General features: G+C 39.6%; 1 long non-coding RNA gene across 1 annotated transcript in view; it reads left to right on the top strand.

The window, feature by feature from the left end:
* The first annotated feature begins 1,835 nt into the window (after positions 1-1,835).
* LOC128818771 (uncharacterized) overlaps positions 1,836-13,715 on the top strand; it is a 61,754-nt gene continuing 49,874 nt past the window's right edge. The window contains exons 1-2 of the long non-coding RNA XR_008440548.1: positions 1,836-2,005; positions 2,560-3,024. This is a non-coding gene — a long non-coding RNA (uncharacterized LOC128818771). The remainder of the gene's footprint in view (positions 2,006-2,559; positions 3,025-13,715) is intronic.

Below are 13,715 nucleotides of genomic sequence, written 5' to 3'. Positions count from 1 at the left end.
GCATGCAGAGCCTCATTGTCTGCCTCAGAGCTGCAACAATTTAGATGCTTAGTAAAGCAAACCTGACTGTTCCTAGTAGGAGAAAAGGTTGAGCACAACTCTGAGCACAAGAGGCTGAATTGATTTTTCACCACCTTCAATACCATATGGTCCTGAATACTGGTACAGGCCATCGTTTTGAACCTAGAGGCTGTGTTCACAGATGTCCTAAATTCATTGTTTTCTCTGCACCTACTGGGTGAGAAGTGAAGTGATTCAGAAGATGTAAGCAAGGCAAAGAGGGAGAGCTGTTGACACATGTCAGTGGGAAAAGAAAGTACAAGAACTTGGGTGCAAAGGAGGTGATGAGCATGGTTCTAAGCACCCAAATTCTACCAAAGACAGATGTGGCCCAAATTTTCTGGCAAGGAGTGGTGGCACATTCCTACACCCTGTGACCTGAGCCCACTGGCACTGCAACATATGTGCTACCAGAGGTAAGGGAAGTGGTGGACTTGCAGTGACCCTGGCCAGAGGTCAAGCACTAGTACCTTCTTCCTGCCTGCCTACATACTGGGTGGTTTCACCTGACATTGAACATTACCAAAAAGGAACCCTCACAGTGCAGGGTGTGAGGCAATCAGCCAAACTGTTTCTCCTAAAATTGGATTTCATTGTACAGGTCTTTTTCATTCCTTCAGAGCTCATGCTTGAGAATTAATATGGCAATTATCGATCCCTTTTGTATGCTATGGAAAAGGAGGTTCTAATCCTCAGAAGTGGATTTGCTCTGATGACACATAAACAAAGCCCTGGAGGGAGGAAGGTAAAACATAAAGAGGTGTTGACAAGCTGAACACCACTTGGTTATGCAAACACAGATGTGGTAAAGGGCAAAGAGTAATAATTTTGCAGAAGTTGAAAGTGTGGGAACTGGCGGTTGCTCTTTAATGATTATAACACAAAGGAATGCTAGCAACTTCTCTCACTGACTTTACATTATCAAACTGAGTCACTGATGAGTAATAAGATATACTATTGGAAGTATCCTCTAAAGTACCAGCTCTTCATATAAAAATGTAAGGCTTTCTATGAAATATTGTGGTGGTCCTAATACCACCAGAGAACTCTTGTTTGCAGATGCAGTGCATCATTGTTTTCAGATCAGACCCATTGGCTGCTGCCTTACTTGCTTGTAAGTGAGCTGGGATTAGGAAAGTAAAATAGGAAAAAGGTAGAGATCTCATGGGTAAGCTTGTCAAAAGTGTGATTTATATAGTTTCCCTTTCATGGTTGCCCAGTTTGACACATCTGTCTTTCATCTTCTAAAAATTATGCTCTTTGAAAGGGCATTTCCAAGCTGACATCTATAGTTGTGCCTGTTTTTGTGTTTCTCAGGAAAAAAGGGAAGACTTCTAATATTTTCCCCTCTAACTTTGTGTGTTTGTGTGTCCCCAGCACTTGTGTGATGGTACAGGTCCTGTACTCACAAGCCAAAATGGTTGTTTGCCAGGCAAAAGATAAAAGATTTCTGCAGCCACTCAAACACATTCCTCATCTATTGATTTCTACCTATGCAGTCAGATCAGAGCCTGGCATTTGTTGCAGACCCCATCAGATTTGCACAACCTATTTTTATGGCCCTTGACCTTACATGCTCCGAAGTGCTGATGCGCTAAATACACGTCCTGAACACAAGAATATTGTTAGAACAGTGCATGTGAGTACACATGGCAGAAATAACACAGGGAAAGGGTCTGAGGGAACATTTGCTGTCCTTTTATGACCTATCCAACAAAAAGAGTAGATAAGAGCTTTTGCTGTCAAATTTCCTTCAGCTCTTGGTCAGCCTGCTAGAACAGTGAAACTGGTTAGTTTAGAAAAACTTCTTTTAGAGAAACTGGAGTCAGATTTGCCTCTTCAGAGATTTAAGAGAAAAGGATTTCTCTTCCCATTTTTCTGTGACTATTCCCATGCTGGAGCTCAGTAATTCAAGCCTGGACATGAAAGGAGCATGTTCCTTGAGGTATGGTCACAACTACACAGCCTATCAGCAAGTGAAAATCGTTGCGTTGCTACCTCCACCTGGGCAGAGAACTGGCACACAAATAGGGGGGCTTCCATGCTGCTTGCTCTCCAGATTATTCTTTGGCAGTGGCCTGGAGCTCATCCTCTCTGCTTTGCCCTGTAGTATGCAGGGACATCTAGTGGCTGAGCAATCCTGAACAGAGTTTTGGATCATGAATTACATAAGGAAGTAGGGATTCCTCATCTTCTGATGAATTTAGCATGTCCTGAGAGTTGACATCCATGGGAATCTCCTGGGAAACTGGTGGTCACTGCTGTGGGTCAGGCCTGTCATGGCTAATGTTGAAGAAAGTGTGATATTTTATTAAATTCAGACCAGTTTAATCTGAGTGTGCCCTTCTTAGTTGGCCAGGCCTTTGAGCAAGGTCTATCAAACCTCTTATCTGTAGACCAAGCATACCACTTCACAAAAACTGGAGATACTTTTTGGTAGCACTTTCACTGCCTTGGATTTCATTCTTTCCTTTCTCACAGGCTTTCTCTTACACACAGGATTAATCTAAGAGTAACTTCAACTATGTTCTATCCCATGGGCTGCTCTTTTCCCTGCTGCTTTGATGGATGTTCTCCCCGCTGCATCCCAGCCTCAGAGTCCTCACTGGGACCCTTGAGAAGTCCTGAGGAAATGTGCCTCCTAATGCTCTGCTGCCTGCTCTGCTCAGTCCTGCCATGGTCTTCCTCTTGGCTCCTGCTCTACTGTACTCCAGACCTTGGCTGAAGTCCATACCTGAGTGTGTGCTATCCAACGAAGAGAGGACTTCAGGTTAGCCTCAAAGCTACACTATGGTGTCTGCACAGGTGCACACAAATGGCAAATAGAGTTGACATTTCTCACAAGTCTCTGCTCAAAATTGTTCCAGCTGGGGCAGTGATGAAAACATGGAATGGTGGAGCTTATGAGACCTTCAGGCTTGTGTTGGTATGATTTTTGCAAAAGCAGCAAGGGAAAGCCCAGTGGTAAGTGTCCTTCCTTCTTATTTCTTTCATGCACTGCAGGAATGATTCCCAGTTCCTAATAAAATTCTTAACGTGATTGACTTTAAAGAGCTGCGAGTCTCTATGACTAACCACAGGCAAGTGTTGAGCCAAAGCTTTAATGGCAATAATTTGAAGGCTTTTCTCATGAAGATCCAGGTAAAAGGATCTTCATCAGCCTATTGGTCTGTATAATGCATATTTTTGAGATGCAACAGCTCAGCTAAAAACCATGAACTTCTAGAATTTCTTTGTGAGACCCTCACAAAAGCTTCACCAGCATCTGTTTGTCCTTTTTTTGGGCTGGTTCTTAAGGTTTTACCCATAACATTCTTCAGTAACAGATGCCGAGACATCTCCTGAGATATTTTTTGAATAGGAACTTCCATCTGGCACTACATCCTTAGAAGCTGCGACTTGGCTTCTTTGTCTGCAGGGTGGTTAATCCTAATGAGGCAAGCACAGCAATTTGCTGAGCAGAGATATATGCTTATCAGATCCTATTACTGAGCTGATTCTCTTTTATAATTATTTATTCTGACTTCAGTAGATGAAGCAATGTGAAAACACTTAAACCCAGGGCTTTCATCAAGAAGACACAATCTCACACTCTTGTGAACAACTGAAAGCTGCCTGTATGGAAATGGCTAACTATACTGGTGTAGCTGTCCCAGTATATCCCGCCAGTCAAACTTCCCATTCTCTTCTTATCTCAAGATAAATGCCCTGATTTAAATTATATAGAGATGAGCACCATAGAAAATAAGTATTTTTTTTACAGGGACAGCAGTGTCCACAGAGAGAGAATTTTACTGGCATAGCTAAACTAGTATAATTATACTGGCATAATTATGCTGGTAATTTTCCCTGTGTATACAAGCTATGAGTCTCAAATTGTGCTTCACTGGCAGAAGAGCCTCCTTTGTTGGAGAGATTCTTTCAGTCTGAATCAGGTCATTAATAAGTGCTTCAGTACTCAAGTCAATGCCTCACATTTTATAATGAGTTTTACTCTTTGCCTCCCAGAGAATCCCAGCTCTTGTAACAGACTCTACATGAAACCTCAACCTATGCTGAGGGAAAGCCAACACAGGGGAGAAGTGTAGCAGTTACTTCCCATCAGCATCATCAGGGGTTACAAGGCCTTGTGGAGAGAGAGCTCACACACCATGAAATAGCAGCAGACTGCCATATGTGTGGCTTTGTTTCTTTGCCTTTCTATTTCTTCTATTTTATATTTCCGTGGCCTGTTTTTCTCCCTGCTAATGAGATTTCTGTTCAAAGGGGGACCCCGTGTATGACTCGTAATACATATGAAAACAAAAGCTGTACATGATGGTTGATGAGAAGACATGAAAGCTCATAAAGTAACCATGTGAAATGGCTTAAGTAATTTGAACAGAAATATCTTCAATGACAATGAGTCATCAGGACCAAGAGGGGCTGTCTCATGTGAAACATAACCATGTCAAGTGAATGAGGCTGTAATACAGCCACAGCCTTTGATAAATATAGCCAGATACACTTATCAGTTGAACTGGAAGTATGCAGAAGAGCAAAATAAATGGCTTAAACAACCATTAGACAATAGAAAGCTAGACAAATACGGTAATAATATTTTCTATAAATAGCAAAATAAACTCACTAATCAGTGAGTTTTCTTTATTAGCAATTATTGCAGCATGAAATGAATGAGAAATTATGATAGGTTTTACAGAATTACAGAGAAACTGATCGGAGCTAATTGAGATCAGCCTCCTCTTATACAGGACTACTGCCAACACCTGCTGTCAGCTGTGGCTTTGTCTAGGCAAGTTGTGAAAATTCCCATGGATGGTGATTTTGCAGCATCTCTGGGCACCTCCTCCACTATTACCCTCCTAGTAAAGCCTTTCCTTATGTCCAAACTGAACCTCCCCAGCCACATCTTGTGAACATTATTCACTTCATTGTCTCCCCTTCATTAGATAAAAAAGCTTCTTGCTTTTTGTTATGTCAAAAGATAGATGTTATGTTATGTATCTTCTGGACCGTTTTGGTATCTTTCTGCTGGGTCTGCATCTCTTAATTTGGGAGTGGGGGCATCCACAGTGGAACACAGTATTCCAGGTGTGCAGAGGTGGATTGCAATTTGATCTGCTGGACACACTTCTCCTATTACTGCTCAGGATGTGGTTTGTCTTAGTTACAGGGAGAGCTTTCTGTTGGCTCCTATTCAGCCTGTTGTCTACTTGTGCTTTTCAGAGGGCTTCTCCCCAGCAGCCAGTGTTGTTTGGATGCCTGGAGCTGGCTCAGCCAAGTGCAGAATTTACACTTCATTGATATTCATAACATTTTTTGTTATCCTGTCTTCAGGTTTAACAAGGACTAGCTTGTGTGAGGCTCTGCTTTTCAGTGTGTCAACCACTCCTAATTTCCCAGCATCTTCAAAATTGCTGAGGATTTATTCTATTGTATTGTTCAGATCATTGACACAGTTTGTTACTGGCCAACAGCTGCTTGATGGCTACCAATCAAGATATTGATTGGTAGCCTTTGAGATCAACAGTCCAGGCAGCTTTCATGACTTCTGGTGGACTATAAATCCTCAGCTTCCAGATGAGAAGATTTTGGAGATGAGTCAGAAGTCCTAGTGAAATCAAGTATACTTTATCCAATATGTGTTCATTATCAAAACAACACATTTCATCCCTGGAGGCAGTCAAGTCAGTCAGGCTTGATTTGCCCTTGGTAAACCCACACTAAATGTTGCACTTAGGACTTGTATCAGCAAGACCACACTTATTTAGCAGTGCAAGAGAACACAGCGTGTCCAATAGATATGTGAAATTACTGTTGGCCAGTCTCCCCAGCAACTGATTCTGACCCTGCAGCCCAGACTCAGGCCCTTCACTGTGGCTCTTGAGAAGAGCCAAGGAGAAGGTCTCCTGGTCCACTTTGACCTCTATGCTTAATCTTGCCAGGTTTCTCCTCTTGGCTTTTGCTCTACTGCACTCTTGACCTTGGCTTATATCCACATGGAGTGTGTGCTTATGTATCCAAACAGATCAGGAGAAGAGTTAAAATCTGAGATTAGACTCAAATCCACACTACAGTGCCTGCATAATTGCACCCACAGAGGGCAAATAAAGTTGACATTTCTCACAATTCCTTGCCAGGTGTGCTCCCAGTTGAGATTTTGAAGCCTAAGCCCACCAGGCAAACAACTTTGGAACTTATTTTGCTTGCAATTCATCTCCCTCCTGGTTGGGCAGAGGTTTAGCAGTTCTTAATCTTAGATTCCCAGCGGAGAAAGCCATTAACCACAGGCAGGGTCTCTGTCTTCTTCTGCCATTAGGATCTACTAGACCATTGTACATTGTAAGGACTGTACATTTCTTTCAAACTCAACAAAATCAAACTATCAGTGTATGTCATACAGGTTTATTAGATTTAAGTAGACATTCATCTGTGAATTCACTCTTGTGTTATACATAATAATAGCAACCCATCTCTGTGCCCTTAAATTCTTTTTCTCTTGTTTTTCCAAGGAGAATGTTAACACATATGGCTAAATGTAATCCCCAGTGCTTTAGGTTTTACAGCCATACAGTCCCCACAATTCTTAATTCATAAATTCCAGCATTGTTTTCTCAAGGAATTCCTGTCTAAAGGGTGTCAAAACTCTTTGTGATTCTTCATGCTACTGTTTTGTCTTTCAAGTCAGACTCCATGCATGGAGCGGATAAAAAAATGGATAAAAACAACTCTAGAGTAAATGACAACTTTGCCTCATTTTCCCATTCTGCACTGGATAAGGAGAATGGATTTCATCCTTTAAGGGTTACCTACCAGGGGAATAAAGACTTTTAATTTAGCCAGTAAATTGTCTTACAAAGTTAATTTTTTATGCTGTGATGAGGAAAGCCATTGCACATAGCAAAATTACTTTTTTTCTCTCTCCATTTAGCCTGTTATATCTGGCTTTCTCTAGTGCTTCTTGTGATACAGAAGGCTGAACAGTCTTCTCAGATCAGGTCCAAAATGCAATTCCCACTGGGTCCTAAAGCTGCAGGAGGTGTGGCAGTACTTTAGTTAATCTGTGTGACATTACCTGAGCCAAGATTGCAGCATCTGTACTTATTAATGAAATAAAACTGTGTGAAAGGTACAGCAATTGATCTTTTCCAGGGTTAGGAACAGTGTTAGAGAATTATAAGCCTCTGTAATGATGAGAGAATAGTTCCATTACCAGACCTAACTCTAGACCTTCCCAGTAAAGGAGATGCCAATTCTTCCATAATATTTAACAATAGTTTATGGTTCACTCACTGGGTCTCTTTAAGGCTTGATCATGTTCTCACAAAAGCCAGTGTTGTGTCTTTCTTCCTTGTGATGGTTCCTCACATCATTTTCATGACTTCCCAAACTGCATCTGTTCATCATTTCTGACTGCTTCATCAGAAGCAGCCAGAAGTGATGAGCTGAGCCAGTCTGTGCTGGGAAGTACCAGGTCACTACCCCAGGTCATGGGCAGGAGACCCAACACAGATCATCATTTGGACCAACTTAGCCCTATTTTAAAACTATCCTGCCTAATTTTTCTGGGGAAACATTTTTAAGTGGAGAATTTTTAGTTCAGATTAAGTCTGAACTTTCTAAGCTGAGTTTAGAAATGTAACTTGTTCTGGATAATAAACAAAAAGTCTCAGACTTTGTCCTTTTATGTATCATTTGTCAACATCTGCTCCTGTAGCCATGATCAAAAAGGGAAGGAAAGGAAAATAAAGAGAGTTAAGAAGAAACAACTCCCTCAGAAGTCTGAGTGACCTGTTAGCCACACACCAACATGCTTTCAAAATGCACAGAATTCAGCATGTTCACATACACGTGTGTATGTACAACATTTTTACTGAGTATTAAATAAGGGGAAAGAAAATACACCTCTGGTGAAGCTGCTGCCTGTGTTTATCACACAGTATAGATCTCTTTATCCAGAGGTTTAAATGTTTGTTTCAAGTAACCAAAGAACAACCCATTTCAACAGCCACAGATTGCATTTGAGCTCTCTTTCTTCCTGTAGATCCAAGATGACCTCTCTCCTTTTCTGTTTATGTTCGCAGGCAACTATCAAAAAAGATTAAACAGACAAATACCATCAGAGCAGTGTAGCTGCACAGAATTTCTCTTGTCAGCTTAACAGAATGTGTTGATGGTGAATTTGCTTTGTAATGCTACAAGTTCACTTGATATTTCTATCCAGGATAATGATGTCCTGCCAGATCCATTGTGCTGAAGGAAAAAGTGTTCTTTGCCCTTCCAACGCTTGTGATGGAACAGGACTTAGGCAAAAATAATTAGCTAATATTTGTCTAGTGGCTTATCTGCACAGAGAAACCAGGCAAAAGGGACATCATGCTTCTAGGAAAAAATTGCCTGAGAAGAAAAGAAGATTTCAAGACCAGAATTGAACAAAATGTTCTCAACTCTTCAAAAAATAAAAAGTCATGGGAATCTGTTGATTTTGATAAAAGCAAAATGCTACACAACTGAAAAGAGTAATTTCTATTTTTCATTTTACTTCAGTACCTCCAAAACAGTTCCTCAGTTCCTTCAATGTCAGAATGTTAAACATAAGAAGTTATAAGTTATTTAATTATGTTTACACAGTTTTGTTAAGATGAATAAATAACTGCATAGAATCATATATTATACTTCATATATATATATTTATATATATATTTAAATATATATGTATATATACGTACATATATACCTACATACATATATACATATATATATATACATATTATATATACATACATATATATATATATTAGCCTTACACATGTTATAAAAATGTTTAGTAGCTTTTGTAACCATGTCCTACAGTCCTGTAGCCTCTGTAGCCTTCCTATGTCCAGAGGTGTCCCTGGCATATCAGGTAGAAGCTACAGCATCCTGGAATGGCCAGAAAGAAGACTGCTGCTACCAGAAAAATTGCTTAATCTTATAGACTGCTTCTGGCCCACTCCCAAGAAATGTACATGTTAATCAGCAACCCAAAATATGGGTGGATTCTTCCAGCAGGTTCTATAGCCCTTTTCTGCCTTAGTGTTCACAGTCTGAAGACATGAAAAGGTGAAGATAAGAGGGATGAGGTGACTCAGTCAGGATGGCAGATCAGTCTGGGCTAAAGCTCAGGCCTCTGGTAATCTGTGGTCCCTCTTAATGATGCAGTGCTGGCTTTAATTGTACCTGTTGACTGCAAAGCCTGAAGCCTGCAGTACAGGTATGCTACTGGTAAGGAACTGCAATGCATGTACATAATTATTTCCTTTAGATATGGTGTTAATGACCATTGCCCATTGAGCTCTAAACAATTCTGGATTTTGAAGAGGAAATTTTGCAACATTGAGCCCGAGGCCTCTTAACCAAACTTGATTCTCATTTGGTTTGTTCCTCAAGAGAGACTTACAGGCCTCATAATGAAAAAGTGGGAGTTCAGGGTGACTTTAAGATGAAAATAGACACTATATTCATCATCTTGGAAGCAACTGACTGAGGGTAGCCAACATTCTCACTATGAGAATAATCAGGTTAATAGTTATCCCCTGTACTTCACTTCTTTTTGAAGTGGCAAGGAAAGTCCCCAACAGATTTTTCAAGAAGATCATGGCAGTAACAACTCACTGAGTACTTGGCATGTTTCATAGATACCTTGTTCTAGATTTCAATATGTATTTTCCCTAGATAGAAACAGTAATCCTTCAGGCTGTGCCGACCAATACTACATCTCCTAATTTTTAACTTATTTGTCTTAAATAAAGCTTAAGGACAATTAAATTATTTTCAAATAATTTTAATGTGCCATTTTTCAAAATGTAAAACTGAAGTTGGATGTATTTTCAGAGCCATAATCAGAGTGGTTTCATTTGCAAATCACTAAGGAGACTGAGACCTCCAGGTATTTAATTTATTCAAATCACCCTGAGAAGTTCATCTTCACCTGCAGTCTACTTTTTATTTTATTCTAAATCTACTACTGAATTCTCAGCAAACCCTGATAGGATTTGGCTTCTGCAGTCAACTTTAATCCCTCCAGAGTGGCCAAACCAGTGAAAATGGTCAATAGCTATTGCATTCAGCAAGGGGATCTAAAACTTATCTCCAACTTTGTGAATCTATAACTAAGAAAGAGCACAACTGAAACCTACAGTCCTAGCAGTAAAAGCAACTATACAGGTTCGGAATCTAACACGGATTCAGAATTTCATTTTTGCTATTTATTACTTAATATTTTCTTGTTCAAGTAGGAAAGCCTTGTTGTACTGAGCAATTCCATGTTGTCTCATTGTAAATGTTTCTAATACAAAGTCCATCTACCATTATTAATCCCCTTCACAACCACCAGGGAAATACAGATATTAGTGGGTGATTCAGGTAAATGTCTAAAAAAGAAGAACCTCAAACTCTGTAATTGCCAGTTTTTTCCCCATTGTTTATAAAAGGATCTTAGGAACTCACTCAGATGTAGACATCTGCATTATGGATGGCTCACTTCAGGTGAGAGAAGTTACATTTCTTTTCAGAGGAAACCAGTTCTGTTCTTTTCCTTGCCTACTGGAAAGAAGAATAAGATAGCTATTTCTCCTCTACAGGATAGCATCTGGAGATAACAGTTGAGCATGTATAGATGAACAAAAGAAACAGAGAGGCAGGAAAATTTAATTATTGCACGATATGCTGGGATCTTTTCTTCTGTCTGCCTGAATTTTTGCTGAGCAACATGGAGTCCTGCTGCTCTGGCAAGCAAACAGAGGTGAAACCCAGCCAGAAGATAAAATTGTGCTGTGTTATAATTGTGCAAACAGAGGTGGTTGGATACATCCAAAAGGGAGTATGACATTTCACCATGGAATTTTAAATGTAACTTTTGTTTTGCAACACATATTAACAATTTTAAAAATTTTAATATTTATTTTGTATAGCCACAAGTGTCAGAACTTTGAGGTATCACAAAAAATGGAAAACCTTCTGTTCAGCACCACTTGTCTTGCACAAGGTGACTTCATTATGATTTCAGATATGTCACAGCTGAGGAATAACTTCTTACTTGTGTAAATGAACGTGTGTAGGAAGAGAATGCTATTGGTGCACTCCCACTGCAAGCAAAACAATTTGAACATATTAGCTTCAGCTGTAGTTGCTTTTTAAATTGCTTTTGTCATACAGAAGGTTGACATAGAAGGATATTTTGCAGAAAAGAGTAAGAAAGGGAACAATGAAATTATACTGAAAGCAAAGAGGAAGAACAAGTATATCCAGGTGGTTTTGTATTGGAGGTGAAGCATTGTGAACAATCATAGTTGAGCAAAATAGACAATTAAAGGGATTAGGAAATTAGCCATGGAGTGATGGAATGGAAGGACAATTCAATAAGATGATAAGAATGAAAGGTTGAAACTCTTTAATGCAATACTTTAATGAGGGATTGCAATAGAAAATGTTGGAGCTCTACAAAGATCAGCTGTCTCCTTCCTCCCACTTTTAATACCCAAATCTAAAATTCAGGTACTCAGGGCAGTTGAACTCTTTCCAACCAAACCTGGAATTGTCTATAGCCTCCAGGTGCCTAATCTGAGGTTTTGCTGTGAAAACCCAAGGAGCTGTTTGAATAGATATTTGAAGGAGGGCATCCTAAGAACCTCATAAGTCAGAGATTTCTTTGCCTGATACCCAGAAAACTCACAAAGTATTTCCTGCAGGTCTCTCTTGATGGTCACAATCTGGTGATCATTCTCAGCACATGGTTAAGCCTCATCTAATGTGACTTTAGAGTGGCTTTAGTTGCTCATGTTCTTCTTTGTACTAAATACCTGAATGTGAATGGGGTCTGGAAAATGAATTCTCATTTCCCTTTCCCTAATTCACTGACCTAAACTTAACTGTGACCCAGAGACCCATCCCTTCTCTCATCTATTTTATCTCCTTTCTCTTCCAATGAACAAATGACTTTAATTACTGTCCTTTCCAATTGTGTGTGTGGAATAACCACACTGTCAGCCTTTTCCTAAGGGCATCTTATGTGACATGGGAAAGGCAAAGGCAAGTCCCATCAGAGAGGTGCAGTGGTGGGAAGGTGGGATGGGTAAGAAGCATCACAGCTTCTAGGGAACTGAATGCTTTTCCTGAGTAGTTTAATGGAGTACTGAGTAGCCTGACTTGACTGTTTTTGTTTTCAAAGGACTGTGTTTATTTGGGCAATACATATGTTTGGCCTTGCAAGGACAAACAGACCATTGGAGCTGGTGAACACTCTGCGTGCACATGGCTTTTTCTAATGGACTGTGCTGGAGTGATCTGGCAGTTTTGCCACTTCGAGGGTTCTTTGCTCTCTAGGTCACCGGCACAAAGAGTATTTTTGATGTCAACATAGAACAAAGTTCCCTGTGATCAGCTGCTGTTTACTGCAAACTCACCTATGGCTAAAGCCTGTTTAGAAGTAGAAGAAACTCCAGTACAGTGAACTCTCTGGAGCAAAAGTCTGTAACAAGCCTTCTCCCAGGCAGAAACAATGGCCTTGTCCACATAAAATTCTTTCTGCCAGGCTCCTAGGCACCCTGACTGCTGAATCTCCAAATGTCTTGATCAAGGAGAAGACTATTTAGACTTTATTTTTATTAAGACAACAAATACTGTCTTCCTCACAAATATCTGAAAATCTGGCATGGCTTCTTACACAACTCTGCACTGTTAATTAATTTGTGTTTCACTAATGCACATATTGAATACAAAAATCAAGAAATAAAAGACCTGCCTTTTCTCTTAAGAGTGTCTTGTTGGTTAAGCTTTCCACTGTCAGGCTTTCACTGCTTGTGCTCTGTTTGAGGAAGCAACTAAGCAAGTGCAGCTCTTTCAGTGCCTCACAGCAGTATGTTTTATGTAATTTTCACATGATTTTGCTGGCTCTTCTTTTTACTCTCCGTAATTTTTTTTAAATATGTTTTTTTTTTAAGTGGACATTAAAGATAGATAGGGTACCCTGGCAAAATCCTTTTCATACTCCACTGCTCATGCAATACATTTTCTTTTTTTTTTTTTTTCTTATCTGTAAACTTCTCCTTCTTACTATGATACAATTTCAAACTCTGTCAAATGCTGAATTGGATTCTGTTTTCTATAATTCAGATATTTTCTTTCTCTTCATTGCACAGAAATTTTATCCATGAGAACCAGTCAAAGTATTTATAACAAATAATTATATTAGTTTAATTCTATCTCTATTTGTTGTGCATTTGTTTACAACTTTGGAACTGTTTGTTGCATATATTATGCATGAATACTTCAATCCATTTGCTGTGCACAGGCTACTTGTGCCAACTGTGTCTCTGGCTGTTCAGTTTTCTTGTTCAATCTACTTGTCATTTTTAAGTGAAAAATAGACCTTGTCATGGGATTGTGCACTGAATCAGACAGATCTTTACTCTGATCTGCTCTAATCATTCTTTTATTTGTGCATATTTATACCCCAGAAAAAGAAAAAAAAATCAGAAGTAAAACTTGTGATGTTAGATTGTTCAAAAGAATCTACAACAGTTAAAGAAAAAAATGTTGATACACTCCAAATTTTCAGTGTCCAAATGGAGCACTTCTTTCTGTTATTTGCAACACAGTTTTCCACTTCAAAGCTT

Source organism: Vidua macroura, chromosome 1 (assembly GCF_024509145.1).
Source record: "Vidua macroura isolate BioBank_ID:100142 chromosome 1, ASM2450914v1, whole genome shotgun sequence".
Classification (NCBI taxonomy): Eukaryota; Metazoa; Chordata; class Aves; order Passeriformes; family Viduidae; genus Vidua; species Vidua macroura.
The sequence above is the reverse complement of the archived record's forward strand: the minus strand, read 5'-3'. Positions and strand labels throughout refer to the sequence as shown.